Below are 19,915 nucleotides of genomic sequence, written 5' to 3' on the forward strand. Positions count from 1 at the left end.
TAGGGCTACAACATCTTTTAAACACAACTTGGGATTTCTCCCAAGCTAATGACCTAATGATCAATTTCGACAAAACAAGAACAATGACAGTTGGGGGAAAAAAGGTGGAAAACGCTGCCTGGTTCTGGGGAGAAACTAGAATAGAGGACACAACTGAATACAAATATTTAGGTGTGAAGTTGGACACTGGAGGCCGTTTTGTGGTACAGAAGAACAGCATAAGGCACAAAGGTCTAGCACTAGCAATCTCCCTAAAAACATTAAACTCTAAACTAACTGGCCCATCGATCCTGCCGCTCATGGAGGTGGTTTGGGCAAAACATTTGCCAACAACCACCTATGGTAGCGAGGTACAGAAAGGCAGAGATGCGAACACACTCGATGCCACAGTAACAGCAGCATATAGAGTTATTTTTGGGCTGCCGAAATATACTTCACCTGCCCAAATCAGACTTGAATTTGGCGTTTTAAAACAATCACTTGCTACACAAGGGGCCTTTATCCTTGCATGGGACAAAGTGTGAAAAGCCGAACAGGGTACGCTAAATGAACAGCTGTGGAAGGAGTTAGAATTGCACCCCACACTACCAGCTGCGGAATATCTATATAGCAGTCTACACAAATGGCAGCTAAACCAACTTTGGGAAACACCAACCACTACCCCAACTCTCAAAAAATAAGTGTGGAAGACAGTGACACTCCTCTCATGGCTGGAGGATAAGGATGCACTCTCAAAGAGAGCCCACGGTTGGATGACCCTGAACACATATATGAAGCTGGGAGCTCAATCCTACTTCAACCTGGGATACAATAAAAACATAAAAAATGCTTATATGAAATATAGATTTGGATTGCTCCCCTGTGCCCAGCATCTCCCTCCCTGGCTTCGCAACAAAGCAGGCTCTGTGTGCCGCTTATATGGATCGGATCAAGAAGACATGTTCCTGTAAAGAACTCACAACAGCACAAAAGAAATTTCTGAAACAACCTTTCAATCAACAAGGGATCCGCACCAGGAGGCAAGCTCTGCAGGCATGCTTTGTACCCAGTGATCCACAACTGAACTGCAGAACAGTAAAATATTTGAGATTATGCAGTAACAAAATGTCAGAAATGCAGACAATAGGAACCTACCGCTATATGTATCAACAAACCATTTTGCATTTCCTAAATAGCGAATTGTAAGGAATCGCTATTTAGGAAATGCAAAACGGTATGTATGTACAAAATCGCTTTCCAATAGCGATTCCTTAGCATTCCTTAATTTGAGATTAGCAAATTGTCAATCGCAAATTACCCCTTCATTTCCATGGGCCAGGAGGCCCATAGGAATGAAAGTGCAATTTGCAATTAGCAATTTGCTGATCGCAAATTAGGGATGTTTCCAAGGGTGCAGGGGTGTCTCAAGAACACCCTGCTGCACCCCTGAAAAAGACATTTGGGGGCATATGGCGCACATACATGCCCTAAGGGCATGTATGGGCGTCATATGGCACCTTTGGTTTTTATCAAAAAAGATTTTTGATAAGAATTCGCAAATTACCACCAACTAGAAGTTGGTGGTAATTTGCTAATCCTTAATGGCATTTTTTGCATTTTATTTGTTTGATACATTGCATTTAAGGAATCGCAAAATTTGCAATTCCTTAAGTGCAATCGCAAAATAAGGATTAGCAAATTTTGCTATTCCTTATTTTGCATCAAACTAGTTTGATACATTCCATTTGTCTAATTAGCATTCGCAAAGGCCGAAATTCGCAGAATTTCGGCCTTTGCGAATGCTAAATAGCTTGATACATATAGCGGCTAGTCAGATAAAATATGTGCAAACGTGCAGGGGTCTGAGGACAATTCGATCAAATAATTCAAGTTGGCAAAACTAACTAGATATTTATTTTATTATATTTGCACAAAATTAGAAAGCTCTTTTAGCACGGTTTTAGATATAAGAGTTTTATATATGTACGTGATAGTTTTTAATTGAACATACTTTTTGTACTGCAACGGTTTTAACTAACTATGCAAATAAACTACATGACTAGACTTGTCCTCGAGCTTCAGCGCATTCAAGGTACTGTCAGCGGGTCTGCACGATTCCTCTACTGGCCTGCACTCTATCATGGTTGGAATGAACGTTTAGATCTGCCCAGGTCAAGCAAGGCACCAGTTGGAGCTACTGATATCTAAGTACTACATTTTGAATTAATCGTGCATAATTTGTCTCTTGACTTGTGTATGTTGGATTTGTATCACTTTGGTCTTGTTCTCCTGAAATAAAAATGGGTTATGTTTCTAAACTGTTGTGGAGTATTTTTGTGATGTTTTCACTGTGTGACTGTGTGTGTGCACAAATACTTTATACGTTTAGTTTAGCCTGACTTCTCTGTGCCTAGCTCTCAGAGGGTGAGTATAGGTAAACCTTTAGTGTGTGTTCCCCTTACCGTGACTAGGATTATGGTTTCTGCTTGGACAGGATACACACCTCTGTCAACCAAAATCCCAATTTCTAACAGGTGTCCCAAGTAGATAACTTTTCTTATTCAATACTGCATTTGTGTGTGTGACACCTTATGCTGATCATCTACGAGATGGTTCAGGAGTTGCAACTGTATCCAATTTGCATTCTTCTTTTGTCTTAGAGGTAACATCTGCTCATCAGTATACTGCATCAGCACTGAATTACGGGGCAGCTGTAGGATTTCCAAACTTTTCTTTGTCTCTGACTAAAGATTGAGGAGCTTTCTGTATACCCTTGTTGGATTTAACACCGAAATAAGATGTTTTTCAGGAATATGATCTTGCAGAGAGATTTGTTACAAAGAGAAATGGAAAATAACCTTTTGCACAGCAGAACTGGTTAGATCTCTATGCTCTATAGACAACAAGAGGGAACAGCATCAAGGGCGTGCTCCACTTAAACCATCACTTTAAAATAAAGGCCCTTGATACATCACACACATCTAGTATTCAGCGCATGGGGTCTCCCTAGTCTATATTTCTAGTAGGAAAGATTCTAGTGTTTATCTAGGACCATCACCAGTATGTGTGTTATATTAAAAATATAGGTCCTGTACCTACGGGTAAAAGAAAACTCCTACAAGTGAAAGGTTATGTGAAAAAATTATAAAAATACATAAAGTGCCTCATGTAAGCAAACCCAAAGGAGTGATTGGCAGGTTCTCACCAATTTACTCACTTTTTCATCATCGACAACTTTCCTATATACAAAGGGCCAACTCCTGAATAAGTTCAGAAGACTGCTGTATGTGTGTATTTCCTATATCACCCTGTTTTGTGTGTGGCACACATCTCAAAAAACCCTAGGGTCCCCGTCGAGGGAGAAGAAAAATATTATTAAAAATGAGTTGCGAGTAGTAATTGTTTATGCCCGCACTCAACATAACATATATCAGACCATTTTAAGCAGAATGGCTGGACACGTTTCATTGCCACTTTTTTCCTTCTGCAATTTCTTCAGGGCATGGAGAATGCACATTACCCAATTGTGCACTGGACCTGTGTGTGAAAAGAAATAAAAGACAAAACAGACAGGATACAAGACATGTTTACTTCAGATTTCATATGTACTTGTCCCAACTACATATATCAAAGGGCACGTAGGTGATAATTACCATATGGCTACCGAGTGAATGCCTGCCAGTAGGCCACACGGGAGGAGCAGGAAGCGTCTTTTGACAACTGCTTGGTCACCTAAAATAAAATGGTGTCAAGGCAAGTCAATTTTTATTGTATAAAATTATTACAAAATGCATTTAGATCATCATAGAACATAAAACACGTGTTAAAATATTAGCAAATAGAAATTGTTTGCCAAATGACAAAGTAAATATCATATATTTCAATTCGGTGGTGTGATTCCATGATCAACTTGCTGCAAGAGAGATTGGGCTTTCATCATATATTTGACCCCCCTGCAGGCCAAAATAAAATGGTGTATATCCTTTCACAATCCTTTGACAACTCTATTTACCACAAATTAGCGCTGCAATCCATTTAATCTGGTCGCTGCTGAGGAGGAAAACTTCCCCTGCCCCCCTGTTGAGCATGCCAACACTATGTACACTGACCATCTATTTAATGGGGACCCTTATGTCACTGGTTACGGGTCATCCTGTGTCGCAACTCAGCATACAGGATCCTACTCATAGCCTGGCCTTATGTGTAAAAACCACAAATTTTCTGGCGTGGTTCATTCTAGCCACCTCTTAGATATTGCAAGCTATAATATAATAGCCCATTCATATATGTGATCAATAGCCCAGGTTTGTATCACACTACTGGAAGACCATCAACACATATTTTGAGTTACTAAATGCCTGATAACAGGCTGAACTTCGTTGTTGATAACACTAACAACACAGTCCAGGTTCTTATGTTATGTTATGTTATGTTAATAAAATTTATTGTGCGCACAGCTACTCCAGCAAAGGAGCGTCCCGGCGCATAGACAAGGAGTAACATAACACAACAGGAAAAAGAACCAGTTAGGGGCAGCTAAAACAGGAAGGTTTTTATTGCTCTCCGAAAAGTCATGAGGTCCTCTAAAAGACGGATTTCAACTGGAAGAGAGTTCCAGGTAGATGCAGCCTTTACTCCAAAGGAGCGGCCCCCCATGCGGCAGAGCCTGAACCTAGGGACAACGGCAAGGGCCTGGCCTTGAGAGCGGAGGGTGCGAGTGGGTACATAAAAGGAAAGGCAGCTGGACAGGATATCTGGGCCTATGCCTCTCAGAATCTTAAAAGTCAGACAGAGGACCTTAAAAAGAATGCGCTTCCTCACTGGTAGCCAGTGTAAAGAACGAAGGACATTAGACACAGAACAGAATCTGGGGAGGCCGACAATCGCTCTCGCCGCAGCATTCTGAACCCTTTGTAGGCGAGTTAGTTCGGCCTGGTTAGCCCCAACCAACAAGGAGCTAGCGTAGTCCAGGCAGGAGATGATAGTTGCCTGGATCACCAGCTGTCTGGTTGGGGCATCGAAAAAACTTGAGTACTGGTCTTAGGCCTCTCAACAGGCCGAAACAACAAGCTGCTGTCTTCTTGGTATGCCCTACAAAAGTAAGGCCCGTGTCCCACCAGACCCCCAGGTTTTTTACCTCCGACACCGGGGTCGGAGTGGGTCCCAGCTCAGGAGGCCACCATTGGTCACCCCACAGCTCCACTCCCCATCCGGCAATCATTACCTCCGTTTTAGTGGCATTCAGCTGGAGACAGTTTCCTGTCAACCAGCTAGCCACCTCCTTCAGTCCAGCTTGAAACCTGGGGGCATCTTGTTCCGCGTCCCCGCTGAGAGTAACCGCCAGCTGTGTGTCGTCGGCATATGAGACCAGGGTAAGGCCCCATTGCCTGGCGACATCAGCCAGCGGTCTCACATAAAGATTAAACAGCGTGGGGCTCAGCGAGGACCCCTGCGGAACCCCCATGGCTAAAGGCTGAAACTTAGACTTGAAGGGAGGGATGGAAACACAGAAGTAACGACCGCCAAGGAAGGAGCGGAACCACTGTAATGCCTGGCCACCTATGCCAATCTCTTCAAGCCGATGCAGGAGGATGTTATGGGATACCGTGTCAAAGGCGGCGCTGAGATCTAACAATATCAGCGCCGCCGTATGACCCTCATCCAACCTTGCACGGAGATGTTCCACCATCACAAGAAGCGCGGTCTCCGTGCTGTGTCCAGCACGGAAACCGTTTTGTGAGGGGTCGAGGGCATTGGTGCGGGATAGGTGTTCCGACAGGGCCAGATTAACGTGGGCCTCTGTGATCTTTGCCGGCCAGGGCAACAGTGAAATTGGGCGGTAACTTTCAGGCTTAGATGGGTCCAGGGAAGGCTTTTTGATGATTGGGGACACCACTGCCTGCTTCCACTTAGATGGAACTACACCCGTCTCAAGGGAGAGGTTGACAAGGGCACGCACCGCAGTGCGCCCCACAAAGGTCTGATCACGAAAGAGATCAGATCTTACTGGGTCAGATGGAGAACCAGATTTAACTTGCAGCGCAAGTTTGTCAAATCCATCCACCGTGAGAGTGGGGAATGACAGCAGGGTGATTTGATGAGGTGCCCCGTTAGAGCTTCCCAGACCAACCCCTATGCTAGGGAATGTCCGATAGATTGTTTGGACTTTTCCCAAGAAATAGGAGGCCAGGGATTCGCACTGAGAGATGGAACTCACGGTTGTAGAGACAGTCAGTTTTGCCATAAGATCTTTCACGGCCTTGAAGATGGCCTTCGACGGGTTAGCGCTGTTTTGAAATTCAGCGGCTTAAAATGCCGCTCGGGCTTGGCAAATAGCCCGGTGATAGAGCTTGACGGACATGGCGTATGCAGCTTTTAAATCAGCCCCATACGTCTTCCGCCACGCCCTCTCCGCCCGTCTACAGGCTCCCTTCAAGGCACGTAGGGCATCATTGTACCAGGGACTCGACTCTCTGGTATTGATTTTAGTCGATACAATGGGTATCAGAGTGTCCAGAGCCCTAGTAAGCCAAGAGCAGAAGAGGTCATATCCATCTTCTACGTCATTCAATGGACCTAACGGCTCTACTGATAGAAGACGATGGAGGTCTTCTAACCTGAGTTTATTCCATAGCCTCCTAGGTACCTGCCTCGCTGGTGGAATGGAGGCAGTAGCCGGTATGGGGCAGAAAATGGATACCAAAAAATGGTCAGTCCAGTCTACCGGAGAAATAGATGTGATTTTAGTCTCCGACAGATTGGTAAAGAAGGGGTCGAGAATGTGTCCCCCAATGTGAGCAGACTGGGAGACCAGCTGGGAAAGTTGAAAGGCCTCTAGGTCAGAAGAAATGCTGCGCACCGTCAAGTTTGAGGGGACGTCGAAATGCAGATTTAAGTCCCCCAAGATGGAAAAGTTGGCACAATCGGTGACCAAAGTGCCAACAATATCGGGGAAAGCATTTCTAAACGCCACCTCACTACCAGGTGGGCGATATACGACCAACCCGGAGAAAGTAAACTCGGGGCTCACAGCGACCTTAAAGGAAGCACTTTCACACCCGGGGATGTTCAGGGCACTCCACACACAGGAAAAACTGGACCTGACTATAAGAGCAATACCCCCACCTCTAGAAGATCTATTCAAGGTAAACATGGAGTAGCCAGGGGGGGCAAGCAAGCTTGACAATAGCAGCGTCCGCTTCCTGTAGCCAGGTTTCAGTAATGGCGAAAATGTCGGGCGCTTCGTCCTCGATAAGATCGTAGATATTCTGATGGCGTTTCAGTGCCGATCTCACATTCAGATTTAAAATCCGCAGAGAGGTAAAAGAGCCTCTACTGTGGTGAGAATCTGAACAGTTCTTCCGGAGGACGGGCCTCGGGGAGTCAAGTGCCCAGCCATTACATGGGCAGCGATACGGACCGCAAAGCGGCTGGACCGGCGGTAGATTACATGAGTGACTCACCTGGCCGATGGAGTATAGGCTCGCGAAAGAGTATGTCAACATTGCGACATAAAAGGTGACCGCTTGTCTCAACACAATCAGCCAAAGTCACTGCTACAAGTGATAGCCTGCAGCAGTCATTACATCAAAAGCCCTGCATTCAAACACCACATCCCACTTATCACTGGTATCCGCGCCTGTGTAAACAAATGATCCTCACCGAATCAGGACTCGAATCACACAATGTGAATTGGTGATCATTTTCAGTTCGATAACTTTATTTCGGCCTCAGAGGACCATAAAAGCTCAGAAAAATTCATACAATACAAATATTAAGACAATAAATATGAAATATTTTTAAAATACATTGTATATGCAATAAAATGAAATACGTCATAAAACAGAATTAAACTGGATTTCATTATCGAACATCACATTAGATTGGGAGGGGAGTACATACTAAGCACTGGTCGATTTCCTACGCCGGTGCCACATTGCGTTCAGGAAACGAGAAACAGCAAAAGTGATAGGGGGGTGCGTATCATATTTTAAAACTCTCATTGCATGTGAGCACTGGCAAAATCCTAGATTTATACAGATTGGGATTAGCCAGTACTTGCGTGCACCCTGGTACCCAGGACAAAAGAGAAAGACATGAATTTCATTTTCCAAGTAATAACCACAAACAGGGCATTCTTTATGGTCGTTTTTGTCCCATTTACTAGAGAAAGCTCAAAGAGGCAAAGTGCCCAATCTAAATTGCAAATAGAGTTTTCTTGCTAGTGCAGGGAATACTACATCCAAATATTCTTCCCTTTTGTATTCTGCCTTGACCTGAAGGAACTCAGTGGTCAATATTCCCACCTCTGAACTCGCCTGCAGGGAGGCTAGGTTATAGTTCTTATAGTGGCGGATCACCTCAGCTTTGGTTATCTCCGGGCAGGCAACATCCGGGGTCTCCCATAGCTCAGGTAGGCCAATCCTACTACTAATGGTCTTTATATGTGACAGCCACCTAATGTTCTTGCCTCTCAGGGCATCCCATATTTCCCTAAATTCATTTCTATAGGACACCAGTTCAGGCACAGACCACAGTCTTTTCCAGAATGTTAAGGGGCCTGATGACATAACCTCTTCAATGGGGAGGAGCCCTAAATCCAAATGCAATGGTACAAGTGGAGAGCTCACAGGGAGGCCCAATGTGTTCCTCAAAAAAGTGCGTTCAACCTTCGCCAAGCTGGGGGAGTTTTGGTGCCCCCAAAGTTCAGCCCCATATAGTGCAGCTGCTCTGGCCTGCACATTATACATTTCAATAACTGGGGCCGCAGGTTTGAACTCAGACTCTCTGTGCAGCTTCTACATCCCCCCCACCACTCTTGTTAATTTAAGTGTTGCTTTGGCCAACTGCGGGTCCCATTGAAAGTGTTCACCCAAGGTGATACCCAAATATTCAAAGGTTTTGACTCGCTCGAGAGGAATTCCTCCCAGGAGCGGATTCGGGCGAGTCTGCCTCGGGGGATTGAAGATCATAAACTTGGTTTTATCCAGGTTTATCTCCAATCCCCTCGAGACACAGAAATCTGCTAAGCCGTCCAGGATGCGTTAAATGCCCGTTGATGTCTTAGACAACAACAAAGTGTCATCCGTGAACATCAAAGCGGGCACCCGACCCGTGACTACCCCTGGGCATCTATGTTTCTGATCCCGAGAAGGTGATCTACCAAGCCGTTAATGTACAGGCAAAAAAGGGTGGGAGCCAGGACACAACCCTGGCGAACCCCTTGCTTGACCGGGAAGCGTGATGACAATTTGCCATGCCTTCCGCACCTCACCTGGGCATAGTTGTCGGTATGAAGCCTTACTAGAACATTGAGGAGGTAACAAGGTAGACCCAGCTCGTGTAACACCTTCCATAGTTTATCTCAGGGGCACCAGGTCAAACGCTGACCGAAGGTCAACAAAGATCATGTAGAGGCTGCCACCCTCTACAGTCACAGTTCTCCAGTACAAAACCTGGAGTCTAAATAACTGATCCACAGTTGAAATACCCTGCCTGAAGCCAGCCTGGAGGGTGGACAGGATCTCATGTTCCTCCATCCAAGTCTGTATTCTGCCCAGGATGATACGTCCCATCCATGTTTGGGTGACGTCTATGGACGGTTTCAGGGGGCATCCTTTTTTATAGATAGGGACTATTACGGTGCCCCGCCATGAATCGGGGGTCCATGCCTTTTAAAATAGCATTATAAAGAACACAAAGGTAAGGGACCCATATATTTGGCTCTGAACGGTACTAGTCACCCGGTAGCTTATCCAAGCCAGGGGCCTTATTTGGGGGCAGTTTCAAAATGGCAGCCTAAACCTCCGAAAGTGTGATCTCCCAGGCCCCATCTACTCAATACTCATTGGGGGGGCATGGGAGAGGGGTCACTAGGCCATCATTACTCGGAAGGGAGTACAACTCCCCATAATGTAACACCCAAGCCGCAGCAGCTATATTGGGTTCATTGGTCATTTTTCCTTCCTTGCTCCCACAGCTAACAATTGTCCAGAAAGATTTGGAGTCTTTGGTCTTTAGTGCAATTCTTAAATCTTCCCAGTTATCTGCCTCCCTCTCTTTCCTTGCCCTCTTGGTGGCCAGCTTGTAGAGACGCCGGTAGAACTTGATCTTAGTTTTATCCTGAAGCTTGACCACACAAACCAGTTCTTATTTAGCTTTCCTGCACTGGGCGTTGTACCAAGATTGGACATTGTCTGTTTTTACCTTAGGTTTCCCATCTGGGTAGAACACATCACCAAGGTTCCGCACGAGCCCCTGATGGATATTTAGGGGCTCATTGCTAACCCCTGGATTTTCCTCCACCTCCGCCATGTCGCTAAGATAGGGCAGGGCCCTTTGGTAAACATCAGCCAGTTTATTAGGAGAGCCCAATATATATGTCCACTTGACTCTCCGCCTGTTATTAGTTAATGAGAGCGGAGGGCCAATTAAATTTGGGTCAGAACCTGGGTTTAACAGGCCCAGGCTCCTGGGTTTCAAAGACATGACATAGGGGTTATGGTCACTGTCTTTCCTAGGATAGATTTTAAATCTGAGACCAAACCCCAGGTTCTAGCTTCCACCAGGATATAATCCAGGATGGAATTTTGGCCCTCTCTATTAAATGTCATTTGGGCTGGTCTATCAGAGTTTTTCCTCCCATTACAGGCTCTGAGAGAGGTCAAAAGAGTAAGGGAATTAATTTGTAAGACCAGAGGAGTCCAGGCTCTCACCACCGGAATCTGCGGTTCCGGGATGAGCCAGTGCTGGTCCTCATCATCTGGGCCATCATGGGATGGGTCAGTAAGTGGCTCGAACTGCCAATTAAAATCACCCCCCACAATTAAAGTAACTGCTGGATCCAGAGTTGAAATGAACTGCACAAGTTGGTCAATGGTTGGTCAATGGTTGCAGACTCCTTCCCACTCACGGTTGGTCTCGAGTAGATATTTATTAGCGCAGTTTGCCTATTTCCAGGGAGTGTAAGTAGCACACACTGCACGTCTCGCGACTCTGTGGGAATCTGTACAGCCTGGGTCCCCAGGTGTGTACCGACCCAGATACTAAGTCCCCCAGAAGGTCTACCCCTCCCCTTCTTAATTGCCGGTTCGCTAAAAGTAGAGTACCCACACCTTTGTACACCTGCCAGTGCCCAAGCTTCTTGAAATAGGCAGACATTATTACTTTCCACAAATGCTCCCCAATCTGGGCACAACAATTTGTTTTTAATCCCAGCCACGTTCCAGGGGAGGATTTTAATAGAATCCTTAGCCATCCCCAGCCTGGTTTCAGAATCCGCTGAGTTCAAGTTGTCCCCCCAAGCAAGCCCCTCCACCGGTGTGCTTCTAGGGAGTGTTTGCCCTGCCTTAAGTGGCACGATCTCTATGTACCCTGCGAAAGCCTCCGAGGCGGCCGTACACAGGCCCTCCTCTCCACCCATAGAGACTGGCCTAGGCCCCTAGACGGGCGTCAATCAAGCGAGCAGATCCCTCCTAGGGCCGCTGGTAATGTTACTCCTCCGGGGGATTTGGGTATCATGTAATCTGGAGTCCAGAGTGTCCTGGACACCCCAGTTCTGTAACCCTCTCACCCTGTTCAAAGTGGGATAGAAGTAAGTCAAGGGTAGAGATTGGACTTGTGACCTGGAACGCCCAGGGGCCCAGTTGGAAATATAGTCCACCACCCTACTATCCCTGAAGTTTATAACTATGCAGTCACCTTCGATATTTTTCACCCGCGGCTCTACCCATCTTACACGCCGAGCAAAAAGAATTTCACTCGATACGTGCAGTGGCAATGGCCTATTTGAATGGAGCCAGTGAATACATTTGTTCTTAAGAACACCGTAGTCCTCCCTTTTCTCTTGGTCCAAGGCTGGCACTCCAGCAAGGACAACCACGTACGGGGCGGATTCAGCTAGAAGATTCTGGCAATTAGATTCTATTTCAATGGATGGGGGATTCAGGGTTACTCTCCTGGGAGAATGGACTTGGGGATTGACTTGCCCACCACCCCTCGCCTGCTCAAGGGGTCTATACCCCGCTGTGTGGCCATCAGTACCCTCTCCGGCTAATTCCCCATGACTCCGCGCCAGGAGTCTTTGGGGTAGCGGGTCTATGGGCTTGTCTATTGGCAGAACAGGTGGATTATAAGACACATTATCATACCCATGGGACCTCCCTAAGATATCATTAGTTACTAATGGACAGGAAACTGCCCCCTCCCCTGGGGCAGCAGAGTGCTATTGTTCCAAGCATATCAGTCTGTTTTCAATGGCATTTAGCAAATAAACAAAGGAAGAGTGTCCGTAGAATAAGCGTTCAGAATGATTATGGCACGTGAGATTGAGGTCAGTTGTAAGTGGTCGTATGGAAAGACCAAATTCAAGAAAAAATACAGGATTTTTTCAGGAAACCCTCACTCACCCTAGTGGTGACATGCTTCATCATCGGGTCCACCGGGAGAGATCGAATACCTCCCCGGTGTGCTGCGACGCCAGGAGACTGCGGAGCAGGTTTTCGTGAGGGTAGGGAGTGAAAAAGTAGTGAATTTAAACATGTCCAGGGTTGTACCAAAAAATCATTTATTGGTTGGTCAACCTGACATATTAAAAACTTTCTATGTGTGGGGAAAAAACTAGCCAAATAAAGTATACTGGTGTTTCCCTTTTAAAGAGAGGTCAACATGTTTCTGCCCGTGTTATGTGCGACTTTACAGGGCTTTCTTCAGGACCAGTTTGCGAGTGTCACCTTGACAGGTCTGGGCACGCTAAGGCCCACCCTGGCAAAGGCAGTGAAAGTTAAAAATAGCACTATGTGTAAAAAGGTGCATGAAAAATAAAATCATACAAACTTGTAAGTTTGGGGTTTTACCTCTATTACAAGGAACCTAGAAGTCTGTGGGCAAAGTAGTGGGACAGACAAACAGAAAAACAAACAAGGAACACAATCAATCATTATTGTTCATATTTTGACGGCATTAATGCAACTTGATGGCGTGACACGTGCTGGCATTCCTATCAAAGGCCGTGGCCGAGATGAATGGGATGCGAAGGGAAGTTGTGCCACAAACCGGGTGGTGGGCCTCAACTAGCGCTGAGAAGTGTGGTCCAGCGCGCTCTGATGCACGTTTATCTAGGGCAACAGACTGACACAAAAGGAGGCTTACAGTGTTAAGTCCATCCGTGCGGGAGGCCAGAAGTGGCTCCCCGTTGTTACATGGCTACCTATCGTCGGGAGACAAGGAATCGGTCCCCGAAGTGGTGAGCGTGGGGGCAGAGCTACCGAGGGTGTCGGTAACCTTGCTGGCCGTGACTTGTAGCTATGATCAAGCACACATACACATGAGCGTGAAAGGAAAAGTTATCCTCACTTGTAAACAAATGAACCACGCCCCATAGAACTCAGGAGGGGGGTGGGAGCGAAAATGGCACACCCTGTTTGGGAGGGAAAAACAAACACAATGGCATTTAGTCTGTCGTGCAAAGGGCCGCAAGTCTTAACAAAAATATTTTCCATTTTGGCCCAGAACTCTTCACCCAGTTCCGTGTGACAGGCATCATAAGAAGATGCCCTTGGCACGTGTTCTGGCCGCTGGACCGTAACTGGACTCTCGACGTCTGGTGACATTTGGTCCTTTCCCCCACCATTACATTTTTGAATTTTGGCCTTCCTCTTATTCAAAGGTGCACCACCACGCTTCCTTTTGGCTACTGGTACCACCGCCTCTGCACCTCTTTAAACTGGTAGCGGAGAGAGTTTGAAGTTTCCTACAGGTGGGGCCCGGGGCTTCATTCCTGGTAGCCGATGTTTCCTGCACAGGAGACACAGCGTCCTCCCCAACTAAGGATACCGGGGGTCTTATTTCCAATTGCACCTGATGAAGAAGACCCTCTCCAACGCCCCCCCCGTTGGGTGTTTCAGGTGGAACCCGCCTATTGGGTGATGGAACCTGTGCCAAACGGCCCAAAGAGGACCGCATATCAAAATTAGGATCCAAAGATATCCTTTTATCAGTAATGTCTATTTGATGGGCCAGCATAGACGATGCCCTAGTAAGGAATTGGTTGAGAGTTCCAATAAAAGACCCGCCAGGGATCGACTTTCTTCCCTTTCCCACTTTTGCACCCACCATATTAAGATTGAAAGCCACAATAACTTTTTTTTTATGTGCAGGAAAAATATAGCTAGCACTGCAGTGTTCTGTCGGAGGTGTAAGGCAGAAGTAATAAAAGATAATTCACACCAACCTTGGCCTGTTCCTTTGAAATGCAATTGAAAGGGGGTGGCCCCGTCCCGTCCTCACATCGCCTCGAACGGGCTCGCCCTTGGCCCGGGCTTTGCCCGGCGCCCGCCCGCGCGCGTCCCGCGGGACAGGAATGAGAGGCTGATTAAATCCACCTGGAGCAAGGGGCGTGGCAGATAGGCGTCTCTCCGTTGTCTGGGGAGCGTGGCTTTCCCCGTTCGTTATTCCCTCAGCTGCCTGCTGCCTGTTGCCGGTAAACTCCAAACACACCTTCTGATTGTGAGCGTTTCAATAGAACCAATTTTTACAGGAACGCTTGCTGTAACCTGATTAGATATCTGCTTTCTTGAGATACATACAGCTTGGACTTCTTTTCCCGAGAGGGGTATGTTTGGAACCTCCTTGGAACAAACCGTGGAGGGGTTGCACTTGTATCAATCAGGAATGATACCAGGTGGCCATACACTTCCTCATTTACAAATGGGCCACCCTGATCTACCTCTAGGACAGCACCATGCAGGCAATCTTCCTCCCCCTCTGAGACCGTCATTGCAAATTGATATGTTCGGTGAAAGAATGAGAATTTAACATTTATAATCAGATGGTTTTGCTGAACACCTGAACTCTGTTTAAAGTGGGTCATGTTGTTTCTCTGGATTTGCTGCATCACTAGAGTGACAGGCACATTTGTATCGAATATTTCTTGATTTTGCACATCTCTTATAGAAGTCTGTTTTCCTGGGGCACCTAACTGTGTGATATGATTCACATTTTGCTTCATCTGTGGAATAAAATTGTTTGCATTTGATCTGAATTCGGTCTGCATTCTTTCTTGTAGTGCCTAATTTTCTCACAGAAATGACACTGTGTACTCTTTTTAAGCGTGTTACAATTCTATTCTTTCAATCGGGTTAATCACAAACCATCCATTTCCTTGCGCACCAGCTCCTTGTACTCCTTGTATACAGAATTCGCACCAGAATTGGCAACATCAACAAAAACAAAAGCAGAACCTAAATTCACCATCTGATGTCTACCGCCTTTTTCGTAATTACTTTATCTGCACAACCATCAGTTTGTCTTTATACTTTCTCTGTTAAGGGTTGAAGCTGTCATGGCAGTACCTTGTTCATCAATTCTCTTATTTTGCCAACTTATGAGACTCTGCTGAATATGAAATCGGAGCTCAAGGCGCAAACCGAAAAAGAGCCTATACAAATTTGCTAACGTCTTCTTTTACTGGATCTTTAACACCGCTGTATTTTCTATAGATCTGAATTAGCTTCTCATATTATTTATATACTCAATGTTTTGACCCCTGTGTAGCCCAATTCACCTCTTTCTCCAGCAGCTTTTGTTTCTAAAGCACTACAACTTTCTTGTATTCCTCCATCACAAGAGCAACCAGACCATGTTTAGGATACGCTCTTGGAGGCTCTTCTGCTGGCCATGTGCACTCATCTTACAAATCTTCAGGCACAATAATTTCAAATAACATATTCCAATCTTTGCAAAGCACCTTCAAAATAGCCACTAATCTCTCAACCTTTGAGTTTCACTTATCCAGTTCTTTCCTAAAGTTTGGAAAATGTGTCTAAAGTTTTTGAGCAAGCTTTTCTTTTTGTATAAATCAATTTCACATTCTTCTGCTATTATTCAAGCCTATCATACGCTTCCCATTCACACATGGCTGCTTCTCTGGTTAAATATCTCAATTGGTCAACATTGCACACAGTTAGTCTCTCTATATCAATTGTACCCTGTAAAATGTATACTAATTCATTTTTCAAATTACCCATACTAATTTCTCTCCTTTCGGGTTCAATCAGTTCTGCTGTAGTAACAATTGCATTAACATCCGAGACAACTGTATCAACAATAGGTGCAATAATAATCACTCGATGTATATAGGATCTGCTTCACTCTTAGGTGGTGCACTTAGTACTGTTAATGATGCGTGATCATGCCTGGTTCTCCTGCACCCATATTTTGTGCTGGAGGTCTCGGTATAAGTTCAACATTAGTATAAGGAGGATGTCTCAAATCTAAAAAATCATCTAGAAAATTACCCTCCTCATCACAATTAGTTTCCATATCTCTCTTTTCTCTCCCATTTTTAGTTTCACTGATTTTGCTCTCAATCGTATTGTTTTCTATCTCAATAATTGTTGCAGGGATCATACCCACACCCAGCTTCGTTCATATCCTTTCTCCATGCTTTTCTTTGCATGTCCCAATAAGGCACTAACCATGGACTCACTGTATTCCTAACCTGAGTCTTCATTCTATTTCTTTCCTGCTCACTTGCCACTTGATCCCACTCATTCAAATCCTGAAATTGTGCAGGTCTAGATTGTAACTTTCTCTCACACATCACTTTCCTCAAATGATTAAGGTTTCTTATATTTAAAGTACCTTCTAATGGAATGTTCATGTACTTGTCACCAGATGTAATCTCATGCCAATCGATTAATCATATACATGCATGAAAAGCCACATTCAACACCATCTCATATGCAGGGGAATCACCATCTTTTCTCCTTCAATATTAGGAACCTTAAAAACTTTTGACTTTTTCAATACGGCACCTATTTTCCCTCTGACCGATTATACACATTCCACATAAAATAAAATAAACAAATGACAACGAGCCTATCGCAGTCCAGCTATGAGAAAGGTTAACCAAATCACTGCACAACATATGGGGAAACTGACCAAGGTCAGCACATCTCACTGTGATGCTTACCAATCCCAGTGCAGCCTCCAAGGGACAGTCAACCAAATGTAGTGCAGCTTCTATGTGACTGTATAAATTTGCCAACTACAATGCCATTTCCTTGAACGCATTGCATTTTAGACCATAAACAAAATTACACAAAAAGGGTGGTGTGGCAGTAGAGCAAGAATGGTAGTCGCAATACTGTGAGGCTCCATCCACAGCCCTGTTAATGTGATCAGGGCCATGGCCAGGCCCGGACTGGCCATAGCGGGCACCGGGCAATCCCCCGGTGCGCCGCACGGGTAGGGGCCGATTTTGGACCCCTGGGGGCCGATTTTGTTACAGGGCCGTTTTTGCAGCATAGCTGCGAAATCGGCCCTGTAACAAAATCGACCGAAAACCGGCCCTGGCAAAGAGCTCGGCGGCACCCCCAACCACCGGAGGTGGGGCGGGGGGTGGCCGAGCACTTTGCCAGGGCTGGTTTTGGTTCCCAGTCCGGCCCTGGCCATGGCTGCCGAAGCACCGAAGGCAAGCGCATTTTGGCGCCAACCCACCACGGGCCCGTAAGGGTTGGCGACATGATCTCCGGAGACCGCATTGGCCAGAGTGGGGAGAGTCTACACATCAGCAGTGACTGGCCCTGGGCAGGAGGTGACGCTTCTGTGTGGGGATGGCCCTCAGAGGTGGACGCTATATGGCTTCTCCTGTCCCCCCAACTCACGGGGGTGAGGCGGCCCATACATTGAGTCAAACATGCCTTGCGTCGGGAGGAGGCCTGGAGCTTGATGCTGAGATATTGGATCATGACTAGGCCAGCAGTGTGCCCACCAGTGCTTGGCCCCACAGGAAAGCTCAGCATAGACTCGCAGGCCACATCCCCTCACGCAACTGTTTGGCCCTGTCAACTGAGGCCTCCTGAACACATAAACTGGAGGAGGTTGTCGGCGGCCCTGTAGATACATTCATTGGTCTGGGTGGAACCTAGGGGTATGGAGGCACATGTCTCCCAGAGTGGTCCTCACCCCTTGTGGTCCTTGAGACAAGACCAGTGACATTGATTAGAGACTGTGCTGTCCTTTCCTGCAATTGACTGCTGCCTGGGCCCTGCACAAAAACATTGCATGGCATGAACCAAGCAGAGCCGTTGGAGGCTGCATCGGTGCAACTCACTGTGTGGTGATGGAAGACACAAGCCCTTTGGGCGCTAGGTTTTCCCCGGTGACTGTGCTGCACTCTACCCACTCAATAGAGGGAGCGCTGGGGGGGGGCAGAGAGATATAACCAGCCCTTTTGGAGGATGTGCTCTTGAGGAGGATCGCCCTTTTCTCCTTAAACTATGGAGCTTGCCATTTTTCCCCCCTGATGAGCACTAAGACCAGCAATGCCACTAGGCACAGAGGCTCAGCTGAGGTAAGTGATTCTGGGGAAGCAGCAATATATACTTCAAGTGACGTTCCACACAGACCCATCATTATGGTGAAAGGGAAATAGTGCCCCGTTTACTACACCAGGATCGAGCATGGCTGATTCCCCAGCTGGAGACAGCATCCAAGCAGGGACATCTTAAGGATTTTGGGGGCCCTGGGCCAAAAATATTTTGGGAGCCCCTGTTCAGAACAGCTTTGAATTTATGTTCCAATTTGAGCCCCTGTTTCCCACGCAGTTTCTGCTTCCAAACCTGCATTTAGCGATTAGTTGGCATCATAGGCATTAGCCTATATATTCCAATGTAAATAGACGTGTGTGGAGGACAGTGATAGGATTTAGTGTTTCCTGCCCTGCTACTAGGTTTTTAATACTTTTTAAATTGTATACTATCTACGGACACTTGCACTTTACTTGATTCTTCTTGCCTATACCTCCTTAGCTGCTCCGATTCGCATCTCGCTTTTTCTCCAGTCCTGGTCCGCTGCCGCTGATACATGATTGTGCGGAGGGCTGTGGCAGAGGCTACTGTTGGGCTCCTCACTTCCACCCACGCAGTTTTTGCTTCCTCAGCTGTGTTATTGATCCAGTTTGAATCATAGGCATTAGCATATATATATTCCTCATGCAAACGATGTGCACAGTGGACGCGGCCACTGGCGGGCCGAAGGCGCACCAAAGGCAAGCCCATCTGCGCCCGTCAGCGTGCCGGAGGTGTCTGGCGCTGGCCATGATGCCCAGTTTCCCTCTGGTGATTTTCAACCACTATATAGAGAGGCTACCATTTTGTCAGTATACAGTGGCTGATCCGAGCTTGGAGGTAAACTTTCGATGCAATAAGTGCAACTGGTCTCTCCTCCAGCCCAGGAAACTCGCACTCAAGGTCCTCCCAAGCAACAATAAGTGTAAAAACTATAAGAAATCAGAGGACTTAAAGGCCACCCTTTTAAAATTGTGTTCTATGCAAAAGCATGTACCACACATTTATGACCTACTTTTAGCCGAACAGCCTGATCTTTTATTTCTCACTGAGACCTGGCTGTGTGAAGCCTCCAACCCTACTATCACCTTGGCCATCCCTACGGGCATGGGCATCCGCATGAAATGCTTCCTTTACATTTTTTACTTCATCACCATCCACATTGTACCCTTCTCCCCTCTGCCTTGCACCCTTCTCGCCCTCCCCCTTGCACCCTTCTCCCCCTCCCCTTTGCACGCTTCTCCCCTCTGTCTTGCACCCTTCTCCCCTCCACCTAGCACCCTCTCCCCTCCGCCTTGCACCCTTCTCCCCTCCGCCTTGCACCCTTCTCCCCTCTGCCTTGCACCCTTCTCGCCCTCCCCCTTGCACCCTTCTCCCCCTCCCCTTTTCACCCTTCTCCCCCTCCCCCTTGTACCCTACTCCACCTCTCCTTGCACCCTTCTCCCCCTCCCCCTTGTACCCTACTCCACCTCTGCCTTGCAGCCTTTTCTACCTTGCACCATTCTCCCCTCTGCCTTGTACCCTTCTCCCCTCTGTCGTGCACCCTTTTCCCCTCTGCCTTGCACCATTCTCCCCTCTGCCTTGCA

General features: G+C 46.6%; 1 long non-coding RNA gene across 1 annotated transcript in view; it reads right to left on the minus strand.

Annotated features, from left to right (window-relative positions):
• Nucleotides 1-1,938: 1,938 nt before the first annotated feature.
• Nucleotides 1,939-19,915, minus strand: part of LOC144827392 (uncharacterized) — an 86,721-nt gene continuing 68,744 nt past the window's right edge. The window contains exons 5-6 of the long non-coding RNA XR_013610167.1: nucleotides 3,633-3,711; nucleotides 1,939-3,516 (exon numbers count right to left, since the gene is read on the minus strand). This is a non-coding gene — a long non-coding RNA (uncharacterized LOC144827392). The remainder of the gene's footprint in view (nucleotides 3,517-3,632; nucleotides 3,712-19,915) is intronic.

This window comes from Lissotriton helveticus, chromosome 4_1 (assembly GCF_964261635.1).
Source record: "Lissotriton helveticus chromosome 4_1, aLisHel1.1, whole genome shotgun sequence".
NCBI classification, from domain to species: domain Eukaryota; kingdom Metazoa; phylum Chordata; class Amphibia; order Caudata; family Salamandridae; genus Lissotriton; species Lissotriton helveticus.